Source organism: Triticum dicoccoides, chromosome 3A (genome assembly GCF_002162155.2).
Source record: "Triticum dicoccoides isolate Atlit2015 ecotype Zavitan chromosome 3A, WEW_v2.0, whole genome shotgun sequence".
Taxonomy (NCBI): Eukaryota; Viridiplantae; Streptophyta; class Magnoliopsida; order Poales; family Poaceae; genus Triticum; species Triticum dicoccoides.
The window spans coordinates 741,559,657-741,573,610 of record NC_041384.1 but is presented as its reverse complement, the minus strand read 5'-3'; positions in this window follow the sequence as shown (position 1 = coordinate 741,573,610).

Here is a 13,954-nt window from a genome sequence, read left to right as displayed (position 1 = left end):
TGTAGGACGACCTTTAGCACCGGTTCGTGCCACGAACCGGTACTAAAGGTGCTGGAGGGGCCCCGGACTGACAACATCCTGCCACCACTCACTTTAGTACCGGTCCGTGGCACGAACCGGTGCTAAAGGTCGGCCACGAACCGGTACTAATGAAAGCGGCCGGCTAGCCATTGGAACCGGCACTAATGCACAAATTAGTGCCGGCTCAAAAGCAAACCGGCACTAATGTGCTTGATATTTGACCCTTTTTCTACTAGTGGCCGCGGGGGGTGCTCATCCTGGCAGAGGCACATGGCCATGCGGGCAATGGATTGTGTTGGCTACTGCGGTACGTACAACACGCGCAGCATGCCGGTGTGCTGGGTTTGATTAGATCCCAGCTTCACGGGCTGGCGGCCGGATGGCTACGTGCTGATCTGAAGCTGTGGGCGCACATGGTGTCTCCCAGCGGATCTGCAGTGCACGCGCGGACGTCGGCCCCAACGTGGTTCTGCTCGGCGGTGGCCTGGTGCCGGTGTGCGAGCGGCCGGAGTCTTCGAACCGGTGACTGCCTACGGCCTCGTAGATGGTCGGATCTGTAGTCAGGTAGCCGCAGCTTGGTACGACCCGGCGTGGTTGCCTTGATTCAGATCTGGAAGGCTGTGGTGGTGATCTAGATCCGGTCGGTTGTTTGGTGGTGACTATGCAGTGACCTCCTACGGCTCCACAACGGTGGTGGTCATTCAAAGGTCTTATAGAGGGTTCATCTCTCGAGATCCGATGGCTGACTTCTGCGGTGAGATGCAAAACTACGGACGATGTCTTGATGCAGAAGGATGGTAGTGCAGCGGCGACGCATCGCATGTAGCTGTTGGGATCGCAGAAAAGTGGTGGAGACACATACATGAGTTACTTCGATGGTGGTGCTACTCGAGCACCCGGTCTAGAGCTTCGGGGTGAAAGCCTAGGTTCGACCAGAGTTGGTTATACCTGGCAATGGCGGTATTTTTTTTACCTCGTTACCTTGTTGAACGCATTGCTCGGACATGCTTTGGACCGATCCTTTAGGGTGAAAACCTAGATTCCGGCCTTAGTGGCTCCATCTGGCGACAACGATGCTTGAGCGTTGCTCCCTTCCTGAAGGCATTTCTGTTGAAGACCTCGTTGTCCATGTGGTGTCATGATATGGTCGGTGCAGATTTGGTCATTGTTGTAGTTTTGATGATCATGGATCTGATTGCTTTGGGACTTTCTCTTTTTTCCTCGCATATGCATGCTTTGATATTATGACTTTGCTAACTGCCGGCGTGTTTGTGTGTCTTGGTCTTGGCTGTGTGCATCTTAACTATGCAGAGGCCGGGTGCGGACTCATCGTGTTTTGTATCTTCAATAAAATTCACCCTTTGTCGAAAAAATGAAGAGGGGTTAATGCAGCATCGAATGGGAACATAACTGTGATTTAGAGGTGGGGGCTATGGACCCAGATTTCCGTTGTTTTATCATGCAATTGTTGCCATGGAATGCGACCTGTAGTTCCTGATTTGAGGTTCCCATGTTTTCTTTTCGATAGAGGTGGACGGCTGATACCATCATTAAAAATGGCATTTATGCGAAACATGATAAGCATGATCAGTTCATGAGCTCTTTGGTAGCAGGGGAATCGACACTATTTATATGCAAGCCGCACTTCTCCCACCACCACAGAATGCATACATGCAGATCCTTTGTTGGCTGGGTGAATGGTCCATGCTCCACACTCTTTTGTTTCCGAGATATTAGAGTAAAGCAATATAAAAAGCATATTTTGCTTCATCGAATTTATGAGCCAATACAGAGTGCGTCGTACGGCGAATCAACATGGGAGGAGTGTTAGGACCAGAATGATTGGAAGGAATCGATCGAAGAAGAGACGAGGAATTTGTTGGATTTTGGGGGGAAATGCGGGATAGTTGAGAAGATAATCGCCTCTACTTCTAGTTAATCTAAGAAACAAAGTTTTTTGTCAAATGCTTTCTTACTCTTTATTCAGATGGGAGCAACAAATATAGCCAGATCGGTTCAGCGATTACGAGAGTAAAGTATGAGGTAAATGGCCTAATCAGTAATTAAAGCAATAAGCCAATTAACAGCAGCCACTGGATCTCGCGATCACAAGTTCACCGTTGGATAACTTACTGTGCCCTTCACTTGTGTTGCTCTGATGGATAACTGGGGGATATATATGTATATGTTGAGATTCCATGAGAAAGAAATGTCCTAAGAGTCCATTAGGAAATTATAATATCGGAAAAGACTCCAGTTGTATAAGGCAAGATCCAAATCTTGTTGGGTTAATCTTGTTGCAGGATTATTTTGTCATACACTAGATGAGTCATGCGTGTGTTGTTAGGATTACGCTTGTGTTAAATGCACAAGTATTGATGGTGAAGAGTCTGTTAGTGCTAGCCGGCTGCATGCATGCTATTCTGGCCGGGTCATGTGGCCGTTGTGAAGATGCTGCACAAAGTGTGTGCGTGTGAGTAACTAGCGCTGAGTGATTAGTGGATCAGGTTGTTAGCGCCTTGACCATGTGTGTCAGTGTGTGCGTGCAGAAGTGTGTGCGTGCGTGCGTGCGTGTGTGTGTGTGTGTGCTAGATGGTGGGCCACTGGCTTAGTGCGTGCGTGGGGTGGCCGTGTGAGTTGGCTGTTTAAGCCCCATGTAACTATTGTGTTTAGTAGTGAGTACAAGAGAAGGCAAAGTGTGTGTGCTGCAAAAGCTCTCTCTATATGTTTTCTTCCTCTCCATTGTGTACAATGTGAGAAAAGTGTATGTGTGTCCACTGCATACTCGCGCGCGTGTATCGATCGATCGACTTGGCGAACCCAACAAATCTCATTTGCATACTCCAAACTAACGTGCTAGGACCTGACAGGGCAATTATCACTGGTGTTTACCTGCGGATTATGCTGCAGCATATATGTTCGCGCTTCTGAGTCCATTAAGTTGTGTGCTATGCTGTACATGGCCATTTTCTTTAGGAATAACGACAGTTGAGACTCACTGCGTAAACAAGTTCAGTGTTTGCTCACAGCAAGCAGACCACAGCCAACCTCTCCAAGTAGAAAAAGATGGAACTTACAAACAGGGTTTAAAACGCTGCGTCTAACACAAGTTCAGATTTCTTAATTTCAAAAAAACGTTCAGGTTTTCAGTACGGAAACAAACATAATCCACTTTTAGATACAGGCTTCACTTTCAGATACAGGTTTCCAGTGCTCAGTCAAAGCAATACCAGCGATCGATCTACACAGTATTCCCCGAGAAGTTTTGTGGATTTTGGGTTCCGAGTCCAAAGCAAACCGGACTCGCATATCAACCGGTAGACCATACGTGACACATATATACATACTTCTTCACTTTTTTTTAGCAAACTTCTCATGGTGAGCCCATGTTAGTTTCTGTCAAGAGCTATGGTTGAAGTGTCGTCTCTGAATTCGAAGGACAGCGTTTATGCTACGTTACTTCGCTCTCGACGTTGGCGCGTCCATGCAGGTTCCTGGTGTAGATACGGGGTACATAACATTGATCTGGTTATGGGATCTCTGGACCCACATTTTCCTTATTTTATCATGAAACGGTTGCCTTGGATTGGGAGCTCTGGATTCAGATTTCAGTGTTTCGTGTTCTCTTTCAGGTACAAAATGCATTTCCAGAGAACACAATAAGCATGATGATCTATAATGCTATAGTAATGCAAATGATCATCGCAATATGATGACCTGATCAGCTCTTTGGTAGCATGCGTATCGACACTATACATATATATATCGAGGCCGCAGTTTATCTACCACCACACAATGCATATATGGAGGTCATTTGTTGGGTGGACGAAACAGTCCGTACTCCATACTCTTTTGGTTCCGAGATATTAGAGTAAACCAATACAAAAACACACCATGATCATTATCGGTATGAAACAAACCTATTGACCGGACCGCTTTGAAGTGGAAAAACCACCATAGAGGTCAATGTGGATGTGTCTTCTCACACGGGAGAGGGTAGAGGAGCTACGGGTGCAGGCCCCAAATCTTATACATGCAGTGCACATCACCATGTATCTGAAAATTGGATTCAGAACTGTCCGTCGCTGAAGAAGAAAGGGAAAGGAAGAAGACATGCATGATTTGTGGGGGCCTTTGGCGTAGGGGTAAGTGACTAGTTCAGGTCTGGTTCAACCAACTGGGCGGGTGCGATCGTGTAACTCCACTTCTCCCCATGAGGCCATGAAAAAATATGAATGTAGAACCACTAGTAGAAAACCGGAAGAGGAAAACCCTACAGGGAAGGCGTGGCAGCGACAGCGTCAGTTGGCCGCTGCCCGAGTATGCGCCCGCCGGAGTTTTCTGTGGTGCATCATGGGGCAAGGATGTCCAAGACCTCTTGCTGTAGTCCGTCGCCAAGAAGCCGAAGCAGGGCCAGGGCGGCACATCCCCGTTCCTTTGCTCTCCCAGACTCCAGTATTTTGTTCACAAGGACATCAGTACATGGCTATTGCTAGTTTCCATAGTCTCCTTTTGTGGGCATTGGTGATGGCATTCCTTCATTTGCCACCCATCTCATGGCTGGAGTTTAGTCCTAATTAGAGCATCATTGGTTTGGGTTAGTAACCGGGTGGGACGACGTGTAATGAACATCACGGCATTTCCCGTTCCCACAACTTTGTGATTACAAGCACAAGTAGAGGAATGGAAATACTGATGACGATGCACCAGGTTTACAGCTGCATTATCTCTTCTCTTCAGATAAACAAACGTAAACTGCTCCCAGCTACATGGGTAGATGAATGCGAACTCCCACGACCGTGGCCTATGCTTATCCCCTTGATTGCTAGGCTATGGTAGTTAGCGCGTAACGACGACTCATGACTAACCTCATCTCTTCCATTAATCTGTGTGGCCCGTGCGTGCATGACCACAAGAACTGCAACCAAGCTAGATTGTGTGTGGGGTTTAATTTCATCCAAATCTCTCGAAATAGGCTTTCGCTCGGCTTTATAGATAAAGAACACGGAACGGGTAGATAAAGGACACGGAACGGGTCATTCCGCTCTCCCTTCCTAAGCTCACTGCCACCCTAACCCTAGGCCCGGCTGTTTAACACGAGAAAAATATCCTAAAACTCTGTGGAGAAGGGAAGATGGAGTGTACTTCTCTCACTCGTCGGGGAAAGAAAAAAATATGCAGGCGTGCCAGTATACCGTAATACACAAAGAAAAAGGTTCAGCAAATGAGTATTTTATTATTCTCATTGAAGAAACAAAATTATAAGTTCCCATAAAGAAAAGTGCGCTCGGTGGCCTACTAGCGCGGTCAAGCCGACTATGGTGATTGTGCGATCTCCTGATTCCTGGGGCCTCAAAGGCTCCTCGTTAATCACTCCCAGTCTCCCGCGGGTTGCTCCACGGGATACCTCGGATTGAGCTGTGCGGTTTGTCTTTATGGTCTTTGCTTCGTATTCTTCGTGCATGCTGATGGTGGTGTTGTGCGTGGGTAGCGGCAGAGCCCGTGTCCTCGTTGGTGCACGTCCCGCAAAAAACGTGGCCATGCACTAGGCATGTTCGCACTTGCCGCCGCGCCTCATCGGTCTTGACGGCGTCGATATAGTTGGTGCCGAAGTTAAATGGGTCCTACTCGGGCTAGGACCTCGTCGGGGTATACAAGGGGTACACCTCAAGGGAGTAAGTTGTTTAGGAGACCGATGTTGGTGTAAAACCATCACATGCTCACATCAGTACGACCGGTATGGTTGGCGCCTCGTCTCGACCAGACGCCGAGTATTCGGCGGTCCGCCAAGAAAACTGGTGCCGCCTCACAAGACCGTGGAAAGGTGGCATCGTAGAGGCCGCATCACCTTGGGCTGGTGTGCTATGCCAAAAGGTGACCTGTATGCTGTACGTCGATGACCTGCCCGACATGGTGGGTGCCCCACTCGAAGGAGGGAATGGTTTTGGGCTGCATCATCTTAGCTTCGGTTCCGCCAATGTCGTCTCCTCCGAGAAAATGTGGCAAAAGATTTGTACACCAGTTACCTGTTCACCATGTACCTGTCTCGGGCTATGTTGTCGCGAGCTCCGATTCCGCCATGCCGTCTCCTCTGAGAGAGGCGGAACGCCAGACCCGTCCATCACGATCGGAATGCCATGAACCTGTGCATCCGAGACATGTACTCCGTGAAGGTTAAGGCCAATCTCGGGCTGCGACATCAGCGAGTTCCGATCCCGCCACACCATTTCCTCCGGGAAGCATATGGTGCAAGACCTGTACGCCGGTATCCCGTTCGCTAAGAACCTGTTCATCATGTCCTGTTTGCCGTGGTCTTGTGCGCCAAAATGGTAGACCTCCCAAGGGGCTCGACGCTGGGCTAGGTTGTTGGCGAGCTCCGGTTGCTCCCGATCGAGTCATACCGAATCAGAAGCCTGGTGTACAAAGGTGTCGGTGTTGTTTCCTTGGCCGACGACGGTTTTGTGTTTGATGCATGCTGATGCAAGGGAGAGACTGAGGACGAAAAGAATTAGATGATCGCCTCACCATCCGGGAACGTGAGCCTCGCCTCCATGTAGTTCTTCCTGGTGCTTGTACGAGATGGCCGTCGGTGTTGGTGTTGCGTGCGAGCTGGCTGTTGTGTGGCCTTCTCTCCTGGGCGTCAGCGTGGTGGCCTGATGGATAGATGTAGTTGCGTGGGTCTTGGTGTGCATCGTCCCTCTCTGGCCGTGCGTGAGTCCTTTGCTCGGCGGCTGGGTGTGTATTTATAGGTAGGATGTCGATTTTCTTGGACTAGATATGGATGCAATCACCTCTCCATATCTTAATAGCTTTGCCGATATTTATCTTTCCTTTTTTTCCTTTTTTGAGGGGATATCTTTCCTTTTTCTTGACGCGTACGTCTGCACAAACAAAAAGAAAACAAACATCTTGTATACTTCACGTGAAATTGCGAATGAATGTGAAACTGGATATAGCAAACTCAAAATGCATGCATGCACGTGAAACTGGCTCAAGGACTGCCAAGGCTAAAAAAAAATTGAAGGTCAAGGCTGTATATTTATATTTACCCTAATATTAAAGGGAGCGTGACTCAAGCTGTCTCCTTCTGTAATAAATAAAAGAGATAAAAAGAGAGAACCGGCAACCTCTCCCCATCACAGACGCAGACCACAACCTCGGGTCGAAGCCAAACAGCCCGAGGTCTCCCCTAAAACGTTGCAGGCCGCACGAAGCGAAACAACTCGAGGTCTCCTGTTTCCTCCGTCGCCTACGAAACCGTGGCGTCTCCGTGCGCCGCCGCCGATCGATGCCCTGGCCGGCCACAGCGGCTGCCAAGAGAATCGAGGAGGATGCCATTGTCTTCAGCGGCGGCCAAGAGGCGGTCCCTGAGGCGGGCGTACGTCGAGATCCGCGACTCGGTGGCGAGGCGCTGCTGGTGCTGCTAAGAGGCCGTGGTGAATCCTCTCAAGCGCCTTGCCTCCCATCAAGAGTTGTGCCGCCGATTGCGTTTGGGCCATCCCTCCTGCCAAGATCAACCAAGAAAAGGATCCTGGGAATAGACTAATGCCACCAAAAGAAAGAAAAGTGAGGAGCAGAACGAATCTAGGTTCCGAGAGAATAGAATAAGGATGCTAGATGTTGTTGAAGATGAAGTGATTGCCAACGAGATGCCATCTTATTGAAGGTCAACAGCTAAACATGAGGAAGATGCTGCTTTTATCCTTTAGCGTGTAGTACAACATTAAGTCCGGGCAGTTCCTTTTTTTTTTTAAATCGTGGCCATAGGCCTGCGCCGTGCTCATCGTCAAGCGTCACAGCCGCTGCCGCCAACAATCTGTTCCGGTCGTCATGCCCTCTGTGTGCCTTTCCGGTGGCAGCAGCCAGCCAGCCAAGTTCTCTTCCTCTCCAATGTAAGTAGCTATAAGTGCAGCGTTGCCTATAGCGTTCTCAGGTAAGCAAGGATTTGCTGCTTCCCAAATAATATGTGTATTTAACTTTTGTTGCAAAATTGAACTGACTATCTGTTTTCTTTTCTCGAATATTTCTCTAGATCAGATTCTCTTTGGAGCCCTCTATTACAAAATTACTTAATGTATAATGCGTTCAATAAAAATCATGAAACCCTTAACTCCTTATTGATTTCATTGTCCCTTCTCCTTACAATTATTCGTCTTATGTGTGTCGCTTCCAGTTGCATAGAAGATATATTATTATTATTCACAAAAAGGAAAGTAGGATTTCAACGTCATCCGCCTATGCTCCACCTGAGGTACGCCGTTGTACAACTTGAGTACTATATTTTATATGATCAAACCATGAATAGCTTTAAAGTAGCACGCCCCCTTGCTGTTATAACTATTACGCCGTCGTACAATATGAGTATGAGATTCTATATGATTAGACAATGTATAGCCTTGAAGTATCAAGCTCCCTTGCTGTTGTAACTTTCATGATTTCTGATACGTAATAACTATATGTTTTCTATTTATGCCACGTGATGTAAAAAGGTTCAATTTAAGTGATATTGTGCATGTTGTTCATTGAAACGTATGATGTTCTTGCACATTGATCGAAGACAAGCATGCTGTTGTCGTTGCAGACTCATAGTTGTTATATAATTTCATGTATTTTCCTTAATCATGTATAGATATTTCTATTTACTGCTTTAAACCATGGCTAATATCATTACATTTCATTACCCATAGCATGTCCAATAACACAAGAGATTTGAAATTAAAATTATCAACTGTCATGCAGATATTGAGTTCAACACTTTGGCTACCTCAACTGCACATGAGGAAAAGGATACTTGGAAGTGCTCAAAATGAGTAATTTTGCACATTTAGTTTTTAGTAATCATCTATGCATATATCTTGGTACAACTGAGCTTAGTTTTTGTTATTATTGGGCAGGCTCTTCATTTCCCTTCCAGAGGCGCCTCTTCATTTGTTAGAAAATGTTCTTTGTGAATTTGAGATTAGCCCATCAACATGGAATAGAAATTGTACTTTTTAGTACTTTCAGTATTTTGCTACTTACAAATTTGTGTTAGAATTTCTAGGCACATATTTATTTTGTACCTGTTATCATGCACGGGCATATTTGCTAGTATATGTATATATAGCCAAGGGCCATTGCGCTGGCCTTGTACCAAACTTACTCTGGCGCCGGCCGAATACATTTGCAAGATCCAATCTTGCTGGTGTAGTTTCATCCGGGCGAAGCCTTTCCGTCCAGCCAGGTATGCGGGTACTGCAAGCTAGCTAGCTACCCTTTCTTCATGTACTTGGGGACTGACTGCATCTACGTGCACGCGATCTCCCTTGACTTCTCTTTATCTGTTGTGTACCTAGACCGTGCTAGGATGGGTCGCGAAAGGCCGAGCAGGTTTGATCAAGGTAAGGATGACGCTATGACCTCGATCGAAGCATCATGCAATCGGTGAACCTGGAGATTCATCAAGCAGCGGACGCCACAAAGATCGGTCAGGTCATCCGCCGCCAACCCGTTCCGGCAGCAAGTCCAACGAGGTGGAGTACATTCATTCATCGCCGCCCTTGCAGGCGCTGCGGAGTGCATGCCCCCGACCCAATCATAGTTCCAAAGAGGAAACTGTCATTTGCTATTGACTCTGATGCTCTGTTTGATATCCGTGAGGTACATAAAAAAGCAATATACACATGTTTTTGTACAACTATCTTCATCTTCCTGTACAGAAAACAAGCTTGAGGATGTGTTGCCGCACGTGACCATGAGTGATGGCGCGCAGCGGCTCTTGGGCAAGGCGGTCGAGATTATTGATCGGTCTGCTTTAGTGCCGAAGTCCACGTCTCCGGCAAGGGATGCGCCCGTGGTGCCGCTTGCACTACTGTCGGCGCGAGATCAGGTGACGAAGTCCGTGCCTTCGACAACCGGCGGTCCACGGCGAAGCCCTCGTCTCCGATATCATTGACTGGCGCAAATGAAGTGGACAAAAGGCGGCCATTTGATGAAGTGGATGCTAGGGTTGTCTGACATAAGAGCAGGTCACCTTCTAGTGGTATGTGTAGCTCTTGCCACCTTGCATGTCGTTCAGAACAGAATCCTCTTTTTTTTACCCTTTTTTGTATTTTTCTCAGGTGTCGCAAGCAATGCGGCCAACTTAGACGACTTTTGCTCTCCCGAAGCAAAAGAACTCCGGGCCTTGGTGAAAAAGCACAAATAGATCCTTGCCAAGGAGAGCGTCGTGTTTGATAGTCTTAAGGCTCCTCGGCTAAGCAGACATCTGCACCTAGCCTTGTATTCCCGCTTTCTAGAAAAAAGTGTACATGTCTTATATACTCGCACATATCTAAGAGGCGCTGAGAGAGCGGCCCCTTAACAAGGAACAAGTGATAGAAATGATCACATCTGCGATAGGCCCATGGAAAAGTAGTATGGGAGTGGGACCCGCCTGATCTCGAGGTCCTGATTGGCCACCTCCAAGCTGTGGTGGCTCGGCTTTGAGGGCATCTTCCAGAGGGGAGTCATCATAGCCTGGACGTGGCCAATCAGGACCTCGAGATCAGGCGGGGTCCCGCAGACATAGCGGCTTTTTCTTGGGCCTATCGCAGATGTGATCATTTCTATTGCTTATTCCTTGTTAAGAGGCCGCTCCCTCAGCGCCTCTTGGATATCTGCAAGTTCATATGAGATATACTTTTTGCTGGCAAGCGGGAGGATGAGGGTGGGTGCGGAAGTCTGCTCAGCCGGAGGAGCCTTAAGACTCTCAAACACGATGATCTCCTCGGCAAGGATCTTCTGGTGCTTTTCACCAATTCCCGGAGTTATTTTGCTTCGGGAGAGCAGAAGTCTTCTAAGTTGGTCACAGTACTCGCGACACCTGAAAAAAATACAAAAAAAGGGTTAAAAAAAGGGTTCTATTTTGAACGACATGCAACGTGGAAAGAGCTAAGGTGACCTGGGCTTATTTGAGACCACCCAACATCTACTTCATCAGATGGCCGCTTTTTGTCCACTTGATGTCAGAGATGAGGGCTTCGCCGCCGGACTGCCTGTCGTCGGAGGCGCCGACTTCGTCACATGATCACGCACCAACGGCGGATCAACCGTCACCAGCGGAGCATCCCTCGCCGGATACGTGGACTTCGCCACTAAAACAAACCGATCCATCATCTCGACCGCCTCGCCTAAGAACCGTTGCGCGCCATCACTCACGGCCTCGTGCGGCACATCCTCAAGCTTTCCTGTGTACAGGAAGACAAAGACAGTCGTCAAAAAGAGGTATATAAACAGTTTTTTATGTAACATCTAGCAGAGCATCAAAGTTATCGAAAAAGGGTTTTCCCCCGCTTTGTATTCCAAAGCACCAACACCGATTACAGAGCAAACGCTGGGGCGAGCAGCACAACAAGCCAAAGAAAAAGAAAAAGAAACAATGCCAACACCGGTAGCTCGACAGACGCGAATGACCTACAACCGCTGCGCCCTCCGAAATCTACCCACCACGATCCTAGGCTCCGATCCTCCGTGTACCAAGCAGCACCTCCAGGAAGGAAACGACGCCGACGATGCTGCTGCCCGGACGTATCCTAGGATTTCCCCCGGCACACGGAGGGTAGAGGGGAATGAAGACCACCGACACCCTCCAGGGAGGAATGGTGGCACCCGCAGGCGTCACCGCACCAGAGCCGGAAGATCCGGCAAGGATTTCTCCCAACTCCAAACCCTACCGCCCAACCAGATCGAAGCCAACCAACCAGCTCGCCGCCCACCAGCATGCGCCATCGCGGCCACAACGCCACCCACGCCACCTCACTAAGATCGCCACCACGAGGCCAAGAGAACGAGGAGGAGGCGTTGGACGATGGGAGCAGCAGCGCCGTAGCTGCGCGGGAGGGAACCACCTCCTCCGCCGTCGTGCAGGAGGCTCGAGCCTCCGGCACTGTCGCGGTCGCCGTCCGGACGCAGCAGCAGGGCATACCAGGCCACCCCTGGCCCGGCCAGGCCCGAATCGGGCCCGCTAAGCCCCGCCGGTCACGCTGCAGCAGGGCAGCGCCAGCACCGCCAGCACCCCAACGCCCATCGCCGCTCCCCCGCCTCCTAGGAGCCACGCCGTCGACCCGCCCCGCCGTCGGCCCGCCCAGACCCAGATGGGGCCCGAAGGGCCCAGATCTGGGCCGAGCGGGCGCCGCCTGGCCGCGCTGCCGCGCCACCCCGCCGCCAACGGCGACGCCGCCGTCCAGCCGATCTCCCGCGCCGCGCCAGGAAGCCCTGCCGCCACGCCGGACCGCTGCCGCCTAGGGAACACCCCCCGGCGCCCTCCGCCCCGCGCCGGAGAGCAACCGAGAGGGGAATGGCCGGGTGCCGCCGCCACCAGCGTCGCCCGGGCCAGGCCCGGCGGCAAACGCCGGCGACGGCAGCGGGGAGGGGGGAATGAGGGGGAGCTGGGGGAGGAGGAGCCGGGGCGCGACGGCTGCCCGCGGGGGCGATGCGGTCGCGACAGTGCACTCCGCGCCGCCGTGCTGCCCGGTGCCGATAAGGGCAGCGATGAACCGATGGACTTCACCTCGTTGGACTTCTGACGTGCCTAGATGTGTCGCAAACAAATACTCCCTTCGTAAACTAATATAAAAATGTTTAGATTACTATTTTAGTGATCTAAATGCTCTTATATTAGTTTACAGAGGGAGTAAAAGAGAAGTCAATGGAAAATGCAGTGCGTGCATGAAGATGCGTAAGTCCCCAACTTCAGGAAGAAAAGAAAAGAAAGAGGCTAGCTACCAGCAGCGGCGTACCTGGCTGGACGGAAAAGCTTCGGCCGGATCGAAGTACGCCTGCACGATCGGGTCTCGCAAACCTGGTATTTGGCCGGCGCCAGAGTAAGGCAAATGCACGGGGCACTAAGCTATATTTATAGCCATGGCCACCCCTGCAAGATCACAACGACCTTGCCGGTCGTAGAAAATATATACTCAAGTTGTTATGAAGCGATCAGGCTGAACACGTATAATGCGCTCAAACTTCCGGTGAGGGGGTATTTTTTGATGTATTTGTTTGGATGCGTATTTGCTTGATGAGGGGACCGGCCACTTCGCCCCTTCGGCATGGCGTTGCCTGCTCCTCGGCCTGGTTGGATTCCTCCCAACGCTGCCAGGGTGCTCGGGCCTCGTCCCGGTGTGCACTCTGAAGCCTACACTATGATGCCGGTAAAACTTAATAGTTGCAAAACACAGTACCGGTTCCCGTGTGAAACGGTTGACCGTGTTCTGCCAGAAACTCTTCGTCACGTCTATTCGGTGCAGGTTAGGCCCATGCAGCTATACACTCAATTAACTCAGAGTAAAATCCAGAAAATATCTATACTCTAACTAGTCTTTCTAATGATTCGAATCATAAAGTCCTTCACGCCGTAGATGAGGCGGGATCAGATGCCGCTCGGTTCAGAACGACACTTCTCGCGCTATAGCGCATTATTATTTTTTAAGTGGTTAGGAGATGTGCTCACCATCTCAGCCATGTGGTGCGGGTTCTTTCTCTCACTTCTTTACTTTTCATATCATGTGTATGGAACATGTAAAACTCTGACATATCCAGGCCTTCAAATCAACCAGTCTCTCAAAGTCTCAATCTTCTTTTTTCCTGTCTTTCAACAACTTCTCCTAAGATACGCCTCTGATCTCGCCACAAGGCTCTATCCTCTTCTTCTCTGCAACCATTGCCCGCTTATTTTCTTCCTAGCTTTGAGCAGCACCTCAAATATCCTAAACTATATATCTCCACATGCAAAAAAAAAAAAAAAATCCTAAACTATCCAGGCACCGAATGAATTTGTTATATTCGAACGGATGATAAGCACACAAATGGACAAGCAAGGTGATACCTACTTTGGCATCAAAAAACACGTGGAACTTGTTCGACAAATTGACGCACTGCACTGCACTCCGGGTCAGACTTCCCCATCAAGCTCGCG